Below are 19,062 nucleotides of genomic sequence, written 5' to 3'. Positions count from 1 at the left end.
ATCAATTGACTCCTCTACTTACTAGTTAGTGAATTGGTAGTAAAATAAATAAAGACATCCTCCTTTAGGCAGTGTAAATAAGCATGGAATAATAAACAGGGCAATTAAAGAAGTCGGCCATTCATTCATTCATTCATTCATTCATTCTTACTCACCTTTCAGCGTTATTTTCCTGCTAAAAACAAAAAGTAAACACTACTCCAGTCCCTTCCATTCTGTTTTATCTGAGAATCTGCCTTTTGCACTGGAACTTAAGCTGCCATTCATAGAGCCTAGGGCTTTGGCTTGTCTTTGCCTCATGATGGGTACCTGACTGCGTACCCGCTTGGCACACTTCACTGTCTATCACAGAGCCTCAGATCGGTCTTCAGACATTTCTTGGTGAGGGGTAATTTCTGTTCTATCTAGTCTTGGGATCATCCAAGAGATAGTGGAGTTGGAGGATCACTGATCACCAAGCCTTCCCAGACGTTGTTTGAAGGGGTGGGTACGTACGGGGTGAGGGAAGAGGGCATAGGCAAAGAAGACTTCCCCTTCCCCAGGAAGCCGAGGAAGGTGTGGGATCAAACACTAACTTGAGCTTTGCCCAGGAATGCTTTTGAGAAATCCCAAAATTCACAGAAATCCACTTCCTGTTAGAAGTCCTGGCTGCAGAGTAAGTTCAGGATAGAAAGAGCCATTCCGCCTATTATTAAGGTTCTGCAGAACTGGCTGTATTATTTATGCTGGCCTGAGGTGATGGCTCTGCCTGTGGAGTCAAGAAGGGGGATACATCTAAGCTCTGGTTGTCCTCCTGGCAGCTTTCCACATTACTAAAGACTGCTGTCTGTAAAGTGTCTTACAGGACACTTTTAAAGGAACGCGTTTTAAAGGAATACGTAAGGGTGTGTGGAGGGGGCTGGTGGGTTAGCGTTTTGCAGATGGATCTTATAGGACCCAATAATTCACAGTGCCCTCTTCTTTCTGTATATGTATATATGTGCATGTATATTACAGACTATAAGTCTATATCCACCTCTCTCTGTATACATGTACGTAAATAGAATATATATTTTGTATATATGCAGAGGGAGTATACACACTGAGACACATTTGACTTCACTCTGAGACTTTCAACACTGCCTATAGATAGCACGCCAGAACTGTGTCACTGGTATACTCATGTGGCCATTCTCTTACAAACTGAGGCAGGTTTTATGAGATGCTATCGTATGTATGACATTTCAATCTTTTCTCTGACGGAAAACAACTACTAAATGACCAAAGTTGACCTTTCGAGAAATTCTGAGACACTTAGTGAGATGTAATGCTCAGTATCCCAGAGAAAGTCAAGGAGATTCATGTGAATGGAAATAATGTGTGACCTAATCATGTATGCTTAAGCACACTAGCAAGAGCCTTGCGACTGTCAATGCTCTATTATGATTTGTGAACGTGGTGCGTTTAGAAGAACTGAAGGCCTCATGATGGACTCTGATCTACGAAGCTGCATCTTCTCTGCGGGGTGGCTATACTTGGAATACTGGGCTTTGCATGTGTAAGCATAACCATGTGCTGCCTTTTTAGCCTGTTATGGGTTGAAATGTCGTCCCCAAAGGTCAGCCCCCAGAAGGGCTGAAGTCCTAATCCCCAATACCTCAGTATGTAACCTCATCTGGAAATGTGATCATTACAGATGTAGTTAGTTGAAGTCATAATGGAGAAGGGTGGACCCCTGATCTAACGTGATCAGTGTCCTCATAAAAGGGGGAGATTTGGATACAGAGAAATGTATACAGGGAGAATGCTCTGTGAAGACAGGAGGTTTGCAGCCACAGTCCAGGGACGTACCAGCAGCTTAAAAAGAGGTGTGGAACAGACAGAACCTTTTCCTGCGCCTTCAGAAGGAGAATGCCCTGCTGACACTGTGATCTTATATTTATAGCCTCCAGAACTGTGAGATAATCCACCCAGTCTGTGGTACTTTATTATGGCAACCCTAGGAAACCAATACAGAGCCAGGGCATGGAAAAAATGGTCAAGTTCTCTAATATGGAGTCCTGACTTAAATGCACAGAGGTGAGGGTGAGCAAGGCAGTGGTCATTACTCTGCATTTCTCGTATCAAGAAGGTTTACACACCAGCCCAGCTGCTATACCAGAACTATTTCTTAATTATATAAATTCAAGTGAACACTGAAGTAACAGGGATGTTCAGATAACTCGTGATACAATCTCAAAGAGGGAATCTGTATTTTTAAATGTTGTTTTCAGTAATAGATGAAGGGAACAGTCACCGAAACAATAGGAAGTAGAATTAAAGAGAAAACTTTCAATATTTTTTTTAATTGTGAGGAACATTTTGAAGGGGCTCCTTAAGAATTTGGACTGATGAAAACTCCTAAGGTATTTCTGACTTCATTGGGACGTATTATATTTAGACTGATATGACAGATCATTTACTTTCTTTGACTCCTGCCCTTGCTTAATTTATGCTTTTCTTTGTTGTTGAAAAGTCCCTCAAAATTCATGCTTAAAAGCCTGCTCTGGCTCCCTGTCCGTCCAGTGTTCTACTGTGTAGCACCTGTGCCTATTTCAGAATTGGATTAATATAATTTTAGAGTTAAAAGTAAACCCACAATATTTTGGCTCAACTAATTTTGGCAATAAGAAAACCAATGCCCAGCTGTGATGACACAGCTCTTTAGGGTCTGAGCCATGAACAGAACCCAGGCCCCTTTTCATTCATTACCTTTCTGTAGTGGTGCCCTCATCATGTCTTATGTGTCGAACACATGTCTACCTGTGTCGTGTTCTCCCTAATCAGCTGATTTGGCTTCAGGGGCGGTGTCTCTTTTTGTTTGTTTGTCTAGAAATCTCATCCAAAGACTCTGCTACACTGCCATATCCAGAACAGGCATACCAAAATGCCTGTTTAAATATGTATTATTTATGATCTAGCTAAGTTTCTGTAATTAGATACTAGCAACGGATAGTTCATGACTGTCCTTTAGCATATTGTTATTTTAAGTCCCTTCAATTTACTTAATATCTAGAACATATGTCCACTAACCTGCCTTGTATAACTAATTGGCATTATATATAACCCGGGTTTTATTTTCTTCATTGTTTTGATTTCCAGACCAATGGCATTTTAAGTGAGACGTGAAATATGGGCTCTGCTACCGTGGCCCTTTGTCTGTCTGGTCAAAGAAGGAACATAAACCCATCTAATTGATCAAGTAGAAGGGAAAAGGAAGAGGGAAGAAAAAAAAAAATGAGAGAAAAAGAGAAGAAAAAAAAAACCCCAGGCTTTCAAGACTGTGAACTCCTTGGAACAAAGACACAATCTCTATTATAGTTGATAAAAATCACCAGGAAACAAATGTTCCAGGAGGTTGTATCTTAGCATATAACACAGAGAGAGCTAAGAGCAATTTCCATATCAATCTGCCCAAATGGAAAAACTGGTGTCACCTACAAGCCTAGAAAGAAACAAATAAGTCCCCTGAACCTAACTGTGAGAACCAGAAGCAAGAAATACAGAAGCAGCTTCCTCATGGCAGAATTGCATTTTTTTTTTTTTTTTTTGGTCTGCCATCAACAGGTATTACCATGGTAACTATCCTGTAGTTAAGAAGTAGTAGAGGTAAGGAGATCTATACAAAACCACCATACAGGAAAAAATAAGAAAAATGTGCTGTAGCAAAACTAACCTCAGACCTAAAAGAATGAGCAGCAAGAGACTTTCTTGGCCATTTGTCAGATCTTTATGTTGTTTGAAAGGGATGCTGCAGGGGGAGGGAGGGTCTCAGCCCAGGAGCATATTCCATCAGCGGGGACCGTTGTGGCTCGCGATTTTATTTCAGGTGCTAATCTATATGCCCATTCCCATGTGTACATTGTAGCTTTCTGAAGATGCTGTGGGGAAGGTTACAGCTGAGAAGTGTTGTGTCTGGAAACTGCTAAAAAGTGAACATCTATCAGCGAATGACTTCCTTACTGTACTTCTAACTCCTGCAGGGAGTATATTTAGTGACATTTTCTCTGCTTTAGCCTTCAGATAGAGAACCTGGGTTTGCATGCTATGAATTAGTGAAACAGTTGATAGTATTTCTTAATATGAACAAATATAACCAATACCTGTAAAGCCGGTGTCAGGAAATCCCTCAGAGCCTGGCTAAAGCAGAACCCCATAGCTACAATCGTTCCTTCACTGCTCATGGCTTCTGATAACACCCTCTCTATGTTTAGCATCATGAACGAGGAGACAACTATTTCTGAAATTAAATTCTACATTTTTATTTTGTAAGCTATTGTTGGTTCGCCCCCCTCAAAGGGCACAATCTATCCCCTTTTATGTCAAGATTTTTGTTGTTCAAATGACCACTCCACTCAATAAGTGACATGAATTAATATACTCTGCTAACTTCTATGATTCTTCCAAGTTAGGACAGCTGACAAAACAAGTTTTTGAAGGGTAATGTCTGAAAGGTTTAGCTTGAGAGACAAATCAGTGTGGTATTAAGGATATTCTGCTAAGCCAGGCAGACATCAGACTGTCGTACACAAGAGACAGCTGAGATGTGAGCAGATAAGGCTCTGAGACCTAACTACCTCTCTTGCCCGTTTGTGAGACTCGGTATCCCCTTTCATAAAGAGGTGTAAGCACTCCCTCCTTTAAAGGGTTGATATGAGGCTCACATGAAATAATGCGACGAAAGTGTTTTGTTCATAAACAGCAAGTAAGAGCGGATGTTGGAAATACTATTGTCCCTTGTTTTTCAAGCTTTCTGCAGTGTTAATATTACTTATCACATTTTTGATGCTAAGTAGACCGCAAAATTTTCACATAATGTTCTTGGAAGAAGATCTCTTTCTTTATCTTTCTTAGGAGGTGCTTATCTGATTTGGATATCCCAGTCTTCTATTAGTTCTTTTTCTTTTACCTTTGTTTTCAGTCTGGCAGATTTGTATCACAGGCACGGGTATGTGTGCTTGTGTGTGTGTGCGCGCGCGCGCGTGTGCGCAAAGGAGGAAGGGGTAAAGGAGGAAGACAGAAAAGAGGGAAAAGCGAGAGGAACGCATGAGTTAAAGGGGGAAAGTTTTCCTTTCCATTCCACAGACAGGCACCCATCTCCGCTAGTCTGTTCTTCTATCTGCAATCGGTAAGTGGCTAGCACTAAGTTACTGGTGGCCTTATACACCCTTCAGGAGAAGCAGTTCTGGGGGTGACACTAATTTCTGCAACCAACTCTCAGCTCATGGTGCTCTGCTTCTCCATTCTCATGGTGAAGGGCTTTGCCAACTGTAGCTGAAGATGAAGAAATCCTATTTCTCAAACTGTAACACGTACATCTTTTTAACGGTAAGTTACACCTCCTATCTTTTTTGTTTGCTTCTTTTATTAAAAAATAAAACAGCTCTCTCTCTTTAAAATGTTGCCCCTTTGCTTCTGAGGGGTTTTGAATTCTCGCCTCCCCATTATCCCTTCCATTTATCTCCTGCTTTCCCTGTTCCTTCCGTCCTGCTGTTCAGCACATTCACCTACTGACCAAGTCTCATGGGTTCTACCTCCTTGAATGTTTGTTACAGTAAATTTTCAGTTGTTATAATACCTGCATATTGAAAAGGTTCACAGAATACAAAAAAAAAACCTACTATGAAAAATGAAAGTTCCTTTTTACCTTATTGCCCTAATCCTATTTCCTATCCTACAGGTAAGCACACTTAGAATTGAGTAAAACACTTAAAAAGGCCTGGAAAGATATAAAAATCTGAAGTTTTTTTTCTTTCTTTGCTACATATTTGGTAACATAAAGCATCCCTACAGTAGGCATTTTTCAACAGTTTCATTGTACTCATTTGCTGTATGTTAGAGAACTCATTCTAGCACATATGGAGTTATCTCATTAAAAAAATTTTTTTTAAATGTTTATTCATTTTTGAGAGAGAGAGAAAGCATGAGCAAGGGAGGGGCAGAGATAGAAAAGAGACACAGAATGCAAAGCAGGTTCCACGCTCTGGGCTGTCAGCACAGAGCCCGACGTGGGGCTTGAACCCACAAACCATGAGATCGTGACCTGAGCCAAAGTCAGACACTTAACCAACTGAGCCACTCAGGCACCCCTAGACTTATCTCATTTCTTTTAATACCTACAGAGCATTCAATGGTATGGAGATACTATATTGGGGCATTTCCACGCCAATGGATATTTACATTGTTTTTGGTATTCCTCAATTAGAAACAATGTTATATGATTGCTCTTGCCTATATATCTCTGGTTGTGAGTGAGGATATTGATAGGACAGATTCACAGACATGGAACTGATGGGTCAAAGGGCATGTGTACTTTTCATTTCATTCTCCATCTCCTCACTGAGCTAAAGCCAATGTGGTATTGATATACTGTCTATGAGGCTGTAAAAAAGAATGTACTTCTCTGTTTTGTTGGGTTTTACCACCAATCAGATTAACTTATCTTAATACCTTCTGGCATTCTTGGGTATCTTTGTCTGCTAATGGTATATCTGCCTGGCTTTCCAGTGCTGCTGTGGATTTGTTGGTCTCTCTCTCTCTCTCTCTTTTTTGAATTTGATGAGAGAAGAATAAAGTAACACCTCATTTACTTGATCAGACATCCAAGATCCATAAGACTTCTTGCCTGGACAAGGTCAACAGGTTCCTAACTCTTCTTGACTCCTTTATATTTATCCTCCACAGCTGACCAAGTGACTTACTAAAGTGCAAACATAGTCACTTAATTTCTTTGCTTAAATTCCTTCAGTAACACACTAATGCTTTGTGGGCATTATAGTTTGCATTTTCTCTCCTAAGAAATGGACGTTGATGTCTTAATCTCCAGTACCCCAGAATGTGACCTCATTTGGAAATAGAGTCTTTATAGAGGTAATCAAGTTAAAATGAGGTCATATCCAATATGACTTACAAAAAGAGGAAATTTGGACACAGAGACAGACATGCATGGAGTGAAGATAAAGTGAAGAAGCACAGGAAATACATCATGTGACGACAGAGGCAGAGAGTAGAATCAGGCTGACCCAAGTCAAAGACTGTCTGGGGATATCAGAACTAGAACTAGCAAGGAAAGGTCTTTCCCCTACAGAATTCAGTAGGAGTGTGAACTTGCTGACACCTTGATTTGGAATTTCAGCCTCCAGAAATGTGCGATAATGAATTTCTGTTGTTCTAAGCCACCCAGGTTGTACTACTTTGTAATAGCAGCCACAGGAAACTAATGCAGAGGGCCAAGTTCAACCTCCTAGATACCTCACATAGCACCTCTCATGCAGTGTGGCTCACTGCCTCCGTATCTTCCTTCCAAACCTTCCTGTGAACAACACCCTACTGCCTTATGTCTCACGTGCAAAAGATGCTTCCTACCTCCTTGACTCTGAACCTCCTTGCTTCCGAACACACTGGTCCCTCTGCCCCAGCTGATCTCCCAGGGCCACCTCCTTCAGGAACTGTTTCAGACATCCCCCTTCTCTGCCAGGCTTCCCGGGCGTATCTGACTGTCCCGTGAGTCCCCTCTGTGCTGTATTCAGAGCATCTGGACATTATTTTGTAGCTGTTGTTTACACACATCCATCTCCCTCTTCTCTGCTGTGAGCTCCTTGAGGGGAGACCCATTACCTTAGCAGCAAAGTCCCTACATAAAGAATGTCCAAAATGGTATTTTTCTCGGTAAACAGTGCACAGTGCCGTGACTATAGCAATTTATCATAGACTTTATCTTATTAAACATGTCTTGTGGAAAGAGTGGAGGTTGACTGCAAATCTGATGCACACAACAGATAATGACCAAGGAGTACTTTTCCACATATGAATATGTGACTGCGTTCGGGCTTGCCATTATTTTTTATGAGATTCATTCTTTTAATCTGTCACACTTAGAAACTTGAGATGATTGCTTCCTTCATTAGAGTCTTCATTAGAAACAGAAAGTATATCAGTGCTTGCCTAGGGCTGGGGGGGAGTGCCGAAGATGGGGACATTGTGTGACAGCGAAGGAACGAGGGGTTTCCTTTTGGAGTTATAAGAATGCTTTGAAGTTGACTATGATGATGTCGCAAAACTCTGTGAATATACTGAAAGCCACTAAACCAGTGGTTTATTTTTTATTTTTTAAAATGTTTATTTTGAGAGAGAGAGAGCGAGAGAGTGAGAGAGAGGGAGGGGCAGAGAAAGAGGGAGAGAGAAGCCCAAGCAGGCTCCCCGTTGTCAGCAGAGAGCCCGACGCGGGGCTCAAACTCACGAACTGTGAGATCATGACCTGAGCCAAAATCAAGAGTCAGACGCTTAACCGACTGAGCCACCCAGGTGCCCCTAGACTGTATAGTTTAAACGAGTGAATTGTAGGACATGCAAATTATAACTATTTAAACACGTTTAAAAAGATAAAAAAAAGCATGATACATTTAATTCAATCCAGTCTGCAAGAACTGCAGTCAAAACAAGTTAACTCTTTAGTTGCCAAACACCTGCATAGATAAAATAAATCTTCTGCACTAATTCAAGAGAAAACAAACAAAAAACATATCCTGTGAAGTGTACAACATCCTAAAGAAATCACGACAGACACCGGGACGTATCACACCAGGCCCGCACACTCTGACCATCCTGTTGCCAACATACAACAACATCATTAGGCCTCAGAACTTCTTCTTTCCCTCTGTATCATATTAGAGATATATTTAGTTCAATAAATACAAGAACAAGGAAGGAACCAAAATGATGAATGATAGCCAAGAAGGGAATTACTCAAATCTACCAAGTTTTAGATAATGGAGGGGAAATCAGTTATGTGTTGAATCCAATGACCTCTGTACTAAATCAAGACGGTAACATTTGTCAGGATGTCAGGCAAAAGAACACGGTATCTTCAACACTTGCCAAACTGTTCAATATTTTCTCAATAGACAAGGCAAAGAATGACAAAAGCACTTACTCGTATACTATTTGTATTTACCACCTATGATGCAAATGCCAGTCACACTTTCGCAATGAAATTTCAAATTCTAGAAGACAGAGAAGGTATGGGGGCCTGGGTGGCTCAGTCGGTTGGGCGTCTGACTTCGGATCAGGTCATGATCTCACGGTTCGTGGGTTCAAGCCCCACATCAGGCTCTGTGCTGACAGCTCAGAGCCTGGAGCCTGCTTTGGATTCTGTCTCCCTCTCTCTCTGCCCCTCCCTAACTCACGCTCTCTCTCCCTCTCTCTCTCTTTTTTTCCTCTCTCTCAAAAATAAATAGTAAACATTAAAAGGCAGAGAAGGTAGCTAATGAGCGTTCTCTGCTCTCACCATTCCATCCCCAGAGCATTCAGCAAAGAGTTAACAATTGCTTTATGGGGTACAAGATACAGCCATCTTAGAATCTCATTGTACTAAAGGGATTTTTTTTTCCTTTTTAGTAACTAACACTGTTTTGAAGAAAATGTGATTTACTACATGGAATAAAAAATCTATGTAATAAATGACTCCATAATTGATTGTTACTGTTTTGAGGCCCCATTTCTAAGGACTTTATTTGGGAGAAACGTAGGCTATAAAAAACCCTTCAAGATCAATAGGTTGTTGGCTCATGAACGTATCTGAGCATGACTCAATGAGCAGGATTCCACTGGGTCCACCCAGATTGACACACTCTACAAGTTCAGCTTTGAAAACTACCTCAGAACTAAATCTATTTTAGAGAGCGCTTTTAATGTAACCACAGAGATGTGCATCATGGAAAGGGAGGGAATAATTACACTCTGCAGCATGTCCTTATATAGGTCCATACTCCAAAAATGATACTCTTTGCTATTGAAACCTGATGATTAGTTACCAAGTTCAAGACATATCTGGAAAACATACAGGTACACGTAATCAGCGAAGATAAGTTATAGAGAGAACCATGCAAATATATGAATAAATACCCCCAAACATTCCCAGAGTTCAATGCAATCAAGAAAAAAAAAAAAAACACCTCTCACACACATTCACAAAGAGATACTCAAGTGTGCCACTTCTGAAGGCTCCTCAGTTCCTACGGAGGGACTTCCCAGCCCTCTGTAACCTCCCTTCCACACAATCACCTTCCCTGTGCCTCTGCTGATACCATTCACGCCAGGAATTTTCTCTCCCCTTCTCTCCTGGCCACTTAGTTCCAAGTACTGAAGGTCCTTCTTTGTAAGGCATATTCTTTTCCTCCTGTCCTTAGATTCTGCTCAGCTCATTTGGCATCAAGTATTATCTTACCTGTCCTATATCGGGAGTGAATCCTTTCTCTACACAGTTCAAGTAGATAACACTCTGGGTCTTTCCTGGGTCTTTCTAATGGGTGACTGGAGAAAGCACAAACGAGGTATCCTAGGCTCAGCAACTCCCTTCATCCTCTAGGGAGTGGGGCTGACCTCTGGGAAGATGTGTTTTCCTCTGATCTTCATGCCATAGTTTGAGTTTGCTCCTTTGGGCCCACAGAAAGCCCTGTCCCTGCCAGTGTGGCCTGTACTTACTTCTGGGTTTTGGTATCAGCACAACAAAAAACCCTGCACTCCAACCTGAGCTTTACTAGTAACAAAAGTGATATTTAAGTCTTACCTGCCAATTATTTAACCCTATCTCTTATTTTTTCAGAACTTGGAAGGGTCTGAGAGGTTTCACTATTGTGGTTTTCATCAAAGACTCCAGCAGCATTCATATACATGAGAGTGTGTGCGTGTGCGTGTGTATAGATACAGATATAGATTAGATAGCTTAAAAAATGGATGTGAGGTTGTGTACCATGTCCCTGCCTGGACATGATTTTGCATCATGTCTCATAAGTCTTTGCCACCCAGGGCTTCACCACAATGCCCAGGGTATGGTAGAAATAAGCTCAGAAGGGGTTAATATGAATACATCATCCAATTTATATAGAAGATTAAAAGCAAAACCTAGGACTACAAATACCTGCGAGTCTAGCTAATGGTTATGACTTTATTAATGCATTTTTGGTATCACTTAGCAGTGTTAGCATAAAGTTAATACAGGCAATTAATAAATGCTAAACACTGTGATCCTGCAGAGTAAATTTAACAGCACACAGAGCAAGAAGAGAGAATAAAATATAAGGCAGATACTGATTTTTTTCATCAAAACCCACAAGATCTCATTTCAACAAAACCCTGTCATTGAATTTACAGCACATCTAAGTGAATTGTATGTAGGGTGTATGCAGGTGTATCCATATCTAATTTCCAAAGCAGTAATGGTAATCCATCATAAGCCAAATTTTCATTTACCTGCACCTTACACCTTCCTATAATATATTACGTTATCCTTTGCTTGCTTTTACATAAAAAGCCTCACATAGACATATAAAGCTACTAATGTGCAATGTTACTGGGGAATAACACTTTGATTCTCTAAGTGTATGTTTGTGTCCTCCATGAAATAACAAAAGTAAATTAAATGCAGAAGTGATCACAATTATGTAAAAAAAGAAACACAGTATTTCAATACAACTTTAAAGGTCAATTAATGTGATAAATGACCAATTCCTCTTCATTTTTATTTTTGGCATGCAATCTCTTTTTTTACTTACATATGCATTTATTGAATGCTAACTGGATGCTAGAACCAACAAACATATGGTACTAATGAGCAGTCTTGTAACGCAATAATGCTAGTAAGGACTACTTATAGAAAGCCCTCTTCAGTTTTCAAAGATGTGTCATGCATTTTTCTTTAACTCTCACAGTATCCCCTGAAACAACAGGGTAAATATTATCATATTCACTTGACAAGTGGGGAAACTGAGGCTCAGAGAGGTTCAGTGATATTCCTAAGAATTGGCAGGACTGGTACTCCATTTCAGATTGCTGATTCCCAGTAGTTATTCATTTGGAGAATCAATAGTTACTGAGCACCTACTGGATAATAAAAAGCACGTTGGTGCCGGGTTAAAGATGTTCCCTAGCCTCTCCCTAGGTCATCCTATTTGACATAGGATCAGTCATCAACATGCATATGGCATATTCAATGTACTATTTTAATTTTATATATGGGTAAAAACATATAAGCTTGCAAATATTTTTCCTATAAGAGCAAAGCTAGGGAAGACTGCTTTAAAATTAATACAGCTTAATCATTTACTTTAGAAATTAAAAACATGTTTCATTGTTACTCCTCAATGCTCAAATTCAAATGATAGTGTTTCAATTAAAATTGAAACTCCAAATTAAAAGTATCTTTTGGCATTTTTAAATGAAGCATTTAATCTATCAAATGAATGAGAATTTAATCCAATAAATTAGTCTACCTCATTCATGTACCAAAATGTCAAAATTTATCTAATGAAACAAACTTGGATTTAAACATTCACAGGAACAGTGATGGGAATGTTGCCGGAGAAGACCCTTTTTGATGTTCCGTTGTGGGTTTTCACATATCCGAAATCACAGGGAAGCACTCTGTAGCTTTCAAGCCACAATTTTAATGTGAGATTGCCTCTTCATAAGTGCAGTGGTCATAAAATGTCAAAGTATGAGAGAGAAGACCCTTGTTTAGTCCTAAAATGAAAAGGAATGGCATCCCCATTGTTTTTTATCTATCTTTGCCCATAAATTTATCAATAAGTGGTAAATACATTTGGATTTAAGGCAGGTTCCCTGCCAGGCAGGAATAAAGACCAGCAACCATGACGTAGAGAAACCCAATGAAGCAAGGAAAAAAGGAGTGGAGGTAACTGAGTCAATCGGCCAGTGAGCTGACCCCACAAGCGTGGCCTCGCTCTCGCTGATCAGCTGGCAGAACACAGAACTTGCGCTCATTACAAAGAAACAGCGACCACCTCATACCTTCACGGGTTATCATGAGCCACCTCATACCTTCACGGGTTATCAACCTTCTGGAATTGAACAAGGAGAGAGGTGCACCCAAGTGTGCTGTACCTGTCCATCCCTTCCACCACCTTCTTCCTCTAGAGGACTGTAACTTTATATTTGCCTTATGCTTTCCTTGTCTTGAGATGAAGTCCATCTACGGTTTAAAAAACTCTTAATAAATGCAGCATTATATCTCAGTGTGTATTCCCTGTCAATCTGTAAGCTACCTCTGATATTGTCTGAATGCTGGGGTAGGTAATTGTGATGCCAAGGTTATCACAAGCCCAAGTATCATGCACGGTGCCTGAGGGCATGGCTCTCTTATGTAAACTGAGCACAGCCACACTAGAGTCCCTGCTAGATGTGATGAGAGGGAAGGAAAAATGAGAACACAGTGAAGTCCTAATTTATATAAATCACTGTCAGCTGCCCTTTAAAAGACTACTTAAGCTTTTTCAAACCATCAGGTCCCAAATTGCCACATAAATTACTACAGAATGGTACATCTACTTATGCATTTCTCTATTTGTATTGGATTAATTAATTGGATAAATCTTCTGTTCAACTTTCCCACCTTCTTTGGCTTATCAGACACAGACAAGATTTTGGCAACCCAGAAAAATAAAAAACAGAAGAGGGGTAATTTACAAAATAATTTCATTCCAGAGTTCATGTTCAAACCTGTCATTAGGAACACAGAATGCATGTTCTCATTGGAATGAGTAAATGAAAGTTATTTACATTCTTAAGACAGGTCATAACATTTATAAAGTTAAATAACTTTGTGGAAAATAAAGAAACCAATGAACATTAAGACCCTGCTTATCGTATTCTGAAATTTCCTTTGCTCTTTAATTTTATAGAAATATTTACAAAGTTGCCATCGGCAAAGAAACACCGTAATACACCATTTTCAGTTATTATATCAGATATGCAGTTCCATGTTTCAAAACAGCCTCTATATGCCATTTTAAAAATTATAAAATATTATCTATTTTTATACCCTTGGCCATGTCCTCATTGTTGAGGCAAGTAGTTTCCTCATCTTCATTTTGAAAACACTGTGCTGTTATGAATATCTGCATGACTTCACATTTTTCTCAATGATAGGAAGTCATGATCTCATATGATAGAAAATATGGCATCCAGGAAGACCCATTTATTCAGAAAGATTGAGATTACTCTTCCTTCCCTCAGCTCACGAGAGCACCTGTGAGTGACAAGGCTGATACCAGAAGACCGAACAATTGTACAAGATGTACAATTAACGAGTGTATTGCCTCCAATATGGCTGTGGCTGTTGTTACTGTTGCTGCTGTTGTTGTTATTATTGTAACATCAACCACCACTGCCACAATTTCCTAAGCATCTATCACCTGCCAGGTGCTCTGCAAATATTATTCCTATCCTTTACAACTTTCATAAAGTAGGGATTAATATTCCCCTTTCAAGTATGAAGATGAGCTAAGGGGCCCATCTAAGGCTACACAATCTCCATCAGAGCCACACTTGAAACAGAAGCCTCAATCTCTTTGTTCTGCCCCAAACTGCCTAGTTCTCAGAAAAAGATGACTGGAAGGGACTATCAACCTGCTAAAATCTATTCACTGAAGACATTGATTTTTATGTGAGACCTTGTAGGGAGACTCTGTGGGGCACCCTCCAGCGTGGGTGGCAGGTCCCGGGGGTGCCACTACCACAGGTGGATGGAACAGTGAAATGGTAATACAGGGCTAGCAGTCACCTTCGCTGCACCAGGCTGCCTGACCCTCAGGGTATTGAGACAATAGTTTAGCTTAATGTCCTCAACCACTCGCTTTCCTTCTCTAAGTACTTCAGCTATTTTGAAGTCTGACGGTGGGTGGCATTTTTCTCTAAATCAGAATGTAAAATCATCCTTAATGTGACAGTAATTGAGCTACATTGCTTCTTTACATGTCTGATCAAAATATAGCTTTGAAAGTCTACAGATAATTAAATTTTCAGGAAGTATTTGGAGAAGCTTATTAATATATTACATAATCGTTAACCAAAGAAAAATATTAATCTTTAAGATCACCGTTCAGCACGGGGAACTATTATTCTTGGGATTATTTTGTGTGAACAAGCTCAAATCCTAATGTTACACAAAGGCTAATGTCTTTGCTCAGAGGATTAGAATTAATTTATGACCTCTGCTTTTGACGTAAATGCTGTAAACATTTCTGTTGTTCTTGAAAACAAAGACTGCTCCTGCATAATTTTTCAGATAGAGAAACTGAAATTAAAGCACTATGAAAATATTTGCCAGATAAAACAAACGCCAAGATCAAAAACGCTGAAACACTGAGTGGATATTTATTATCCCCACTAATCCTTTTGCATTTCAAAGTTTATTTATTTTTACTGTGCTCTTCTATGGTCCTCATCAGTTATTATAAGCATAATTTTAAATTCATAAAGGAGAATGCAGAGTTAATAATATCATGAGCTTTAAAACAATATTCAAGTAATACTGATGAGGATAGAAATGCATTTGTTATCTGAATATGTTCTTTGGATGAACCAGAAAAAAAGGGTAATCCAATGTTAAGGTTTTAACTCCTCATGCCCCAGCCAGTGAGGCCCTGCATAAAGAACAAAGATTTAATTTTAAAACATCAATGAATTCTTTTCTTTTTTAAATGTTTATTTATTATTTTGAGAGAGAAGACAGAGCTCAAACGGGGGAGGGGCAGAAAGAGAGGGAGACACAGAATCCAAAGCGGGCTCCAGGCTCTGAGCCATCAGCACAGAGCCCTATGTGGGGCTTGAACTCATGGACCGCGAGATCATGACCTGAGCTGAAGTTGGACGCTTAACTGACTGAGCCACCCAGGCACCCCAAAACATCAAGGAATTCTTTTAAAGTTCCAACTCAGTAAATCAAATAGCCATGTTGTCTTCAGTGTATTCAAATAATAAACATACAATATTCTGACTTCCCAGCACATCTAAATCCTTATTTGTGACACAGTATCTGAAGTTCAGAAATGGACCCATCTTTCCATGACTCAGTTCATGAAAACATTCCAATAATTCCTTCTCACTGAATATATCTTATGGCAACTTCTAAAAGGCCAAAAAAGGGACTTCTAGTCTAATTGCAGGTGGGGCCTGAGAATATAAGAATGACGAGCACGGGTTAACTGAAAGCCTAGATTACGGTGTACAAGGCACTGGTGTATTCTGAATAGTCAATGCACTGGCTTTAGTGACAGATCAGGCGTGAGTATAAAGGAGAGAAGCACCTTGGGCATATGGTGGTGCCATTAACTGAGATAGAAGATTCCGACACAGCAACTGATTAGGGTGGGAAATAAACAGAGGAACTCAGTTTGGTTATGTGTTGACTTTATGGTGGATGTGGGGCATGGGGGTAAAGGAATCTGGTCGGTAGCTAAATTTAGGAATTAAGATCTCAGGAGAAAGGTTGGAAGTAGTGAGCAATATCAGGGTATGCAACTACTTTCTGTAAGGGGTAAATATTTTAGGCTTTGCAGGCCATATGATCTATCACAGCTACTCAACTCTGTCACTGCAGCAAAAAGGCAGCCATAAGCAACAGCTAATGAGGGTGTCTGTGTTCTAATAAACTTTATAAAAATAGGTATCAGAATGTATTTGGATTGGCGGTCACAATTTGCCAACCCAAGTTAGAGGACAGTGAAGTCCTGGGATTGGATATGATCACCTAGAAAGAACATATATATGTAAGGCAAATTCATATGATACAAATTTGAAAGCATTTAATTTTCAATTTCTGTGCAGTTCAGTAAGGATATATTTTTACTTTTTTCCTTGACGTGTGAAACAATGGCTAGCATAGGGATACACATATATGGTAGTAAGAAGTACAAGAAAAGCCACTAACCTAAAAAGAAAACATAATTTAAGTTATAAGTAAAAATAATCAATTTCTATATTCTATTTTACCAGTGATACCATTTTTCCATTTTTTTAAAGTTCAATAATCACACGAAACATACTGGATTATTAAATATATTTAATTACAAATTTTTGTTAAAGTCAGTTTTTAATTTCTCCAAAAGCATATGAACCCTAGGATGAACTGTTCGCACCCATGAAATGGATGGAGTATTTCAATATTAAAGAAAAGCCAAGGAAGGCACAGCAAGAGAAAATATAATGATTTGGTTATGTAAGGGCAAACAGCATTCATAACACTTAAAGTGTGTCTGCTTATTTCTATAATTATTTCATATAACTATAGATAGCTTTATAACTATTTCATTAATAACAGCCAACATCTTAAACATAGACTCCATTGCTAAAGGACTAAATAAACTTTGTGTCTATTTAAATGAAACTCATAGAAACATTCAAATAGGCCTTGGGTGCTATGTTAATGCCAGGAATTAAATGACCAGTATTTATAGCACAAAAACGAAGCACCAGCTTCTACTTAGAAGGTGCAAGTCAGGGTTTGTTACCTGGGCCCTAGAGATAGATAACCCCACAGGGTTTCTGGCCAACTTTGGGAGGGTCTGTAAATGACCTGCAATTATATGCAAGGCTTTCTGTGCATGTGTCCTTCAGAGACAGTCCAGAATGCTCATTAAATTCCTGAAGGAGTCTATTACTTCTCCAAAGCTAAACTGGGAGCTGTAAAAAGGTCTCTCTAAAAAGCACATTTTTCTTACTTTAAAAGCCTAAGTATTTTTTTCTAACTTCCTATTTTTGAAAACAATAAAAGACAAGGGGTGCCTGAGTGGCTCAGTCGGTTAAGCGTCCAACTTTGGCTCAGGTCATGATCTCATGGCTTGTGGGTTCGAGCCCCAGGTCGGGCTTGCTGCTGACAGCTCAGACCCTGGAGCCTGCTTTGGATTCTGTGTCTCCACCTCTCTCTGCCCCTCCCCCCTCAAAAACAAACATTAATTTTTTTTTAAATAAAAGAATAAAAGACTAGATTAGTAGTCCAAATTAAGCAAATAAAATTTTGTGTTTCTGCCCCAGACCACTGGCATCAGATCCGAACTCAAAACTGTCCATTAGTGAGAAACCAAGTTTCTGTCACACTATTTACCGAGAGAAACTTACCCCTAGAATTTTTAAACCACCCATTATTTTCTGAGATCTAAGACACCTTTTTATAAAGCTCAAAAATAGAAATAAATAAATATCCCAAGAGCTAAGCACTTCTGAGATGCTGGACTATTAATTAGTAGACCTTATCTATAAATTAATCTGTAAAGGTAATTCTTGTATAAGTAAAAGAACATTGCAGTATCAGGATGTTTTCCTTACATGTTGATTTTTAAAAATTGAGAATCCTGCTATTCCATTCATAGGCTATAATCCACCTCTTAAAAATGAAAGGCATTTTGCATCTCTTGGGAAAGTAACCTATTCTTTCCAGAACAAAATAAATTTCTCTCAAGTGTTAGATTTTTTATTTTTTTAATGTTTATTTTTGAGAGAGACAGAGAGAGAGAGAGAAAGAGCGAGAGCGCAAGTGGTGGAGGGGAAGAGAGACAGGGAGACACATTCTGAAGCAGGCTCCTGGCTCTGAGCTGTCAACACAGAGCCTAACGCAGGGCTCGAACTCACAAACTGTGACATCATGACCTGAGCCAAAGCTGGACGCTTAACAGACTGAGCCACCCAGGTGCCCCAAGGATTAGATTTTTGAGAGACTACAGCATTTACAAAAGGCTTTTGATACACCCTCCTTGCTGATTTAATTTCTGCCTTTTCTGTATTAAGAGCTAAGATCAATTTGGAACAACTTTTCCATATTATTGAAAATCAGTGAGGAGTGTCATTAAATGCTTTCAAGGTAACTAATATGCAAGAGATTACTACTTCAAAGTGTAAAAGATGTTGACCTTTCTAAGACAGGAAGCAAGTATAAGTAGCAAAGGCCCTGAAATTTAAAAGCTGTTTTCTGTCCACCTAAAACTGTCCAACAATCATCTTTGATGACCCCAGAACCAACATCTCCTTGGTTAACCTGAAGCAAGGGCCCATAAAATTGTACGCAGGCTCTACAGCAGCGTCTTTGTTGCCTGAAAGAATACTTCGATTCATACATGTTCCAATTTATATCTATTCTGCATAAATGAAGCAGACTTGTAGAAGAGACTGGATTCATTATCATGTAAAATACAGCCATTAGTAGAAAATCGATATTCCCAGACATAACAAGATCAGACTCAGGTTTCTGGGCTG

The 19,062-nt window shown here is 39.5% G+C and overlaps 1 protein-coding gene and 1 long non-coding RNA gene across 3 annotated transcripts in view; one reads left to right on the top strand and one right to left on the bottom strand.

Annotated features, from left to right (window-relative positions):
• The window catches only part of PAG1 (phosphoprotein membrane anchor with glycosphingolipid microdomains 1), a 141,448-nt gene that overhangs the window by 67,700 nt on the left and 54,686 nt on the right, over nt 1-19,062 (bottom strand). The window lies entirely within an intron of this gene.
• On the top strand, nt 1,599-12,834 carry LOC113600678 (uncharacterized). Its single transcript, XR_008292491.1, has 4 exons — nt 1,599-1,847; nt 3,121-3,596; nt 5,193-5,346; nt 12,353-12,834. It is a non-coding gene; the product is annotated as an uncharacterized LOC113600678 (long non-coding RNA).

The sequence above is a fragment of the Acinonyx jubatus genome, chromosome F2 (genome assembly GCF_027475565.1).
Source record: "Acinonyx jubatus isolate Ajub_Pintada_27869175 chromosome F2, VMU_Ajub_asm_v1.0, whole genome shotgun sequence".
Classification (NCBI taxonomy): Eukaryota; Metazoa; Chordata; class Mammalia; order Carnivora; family Felidae; genus Acinonyx; species Acinonyx jubatus.
This window is presented reverse-complemented; position numbering and strand designations above follow the sequence as displayed.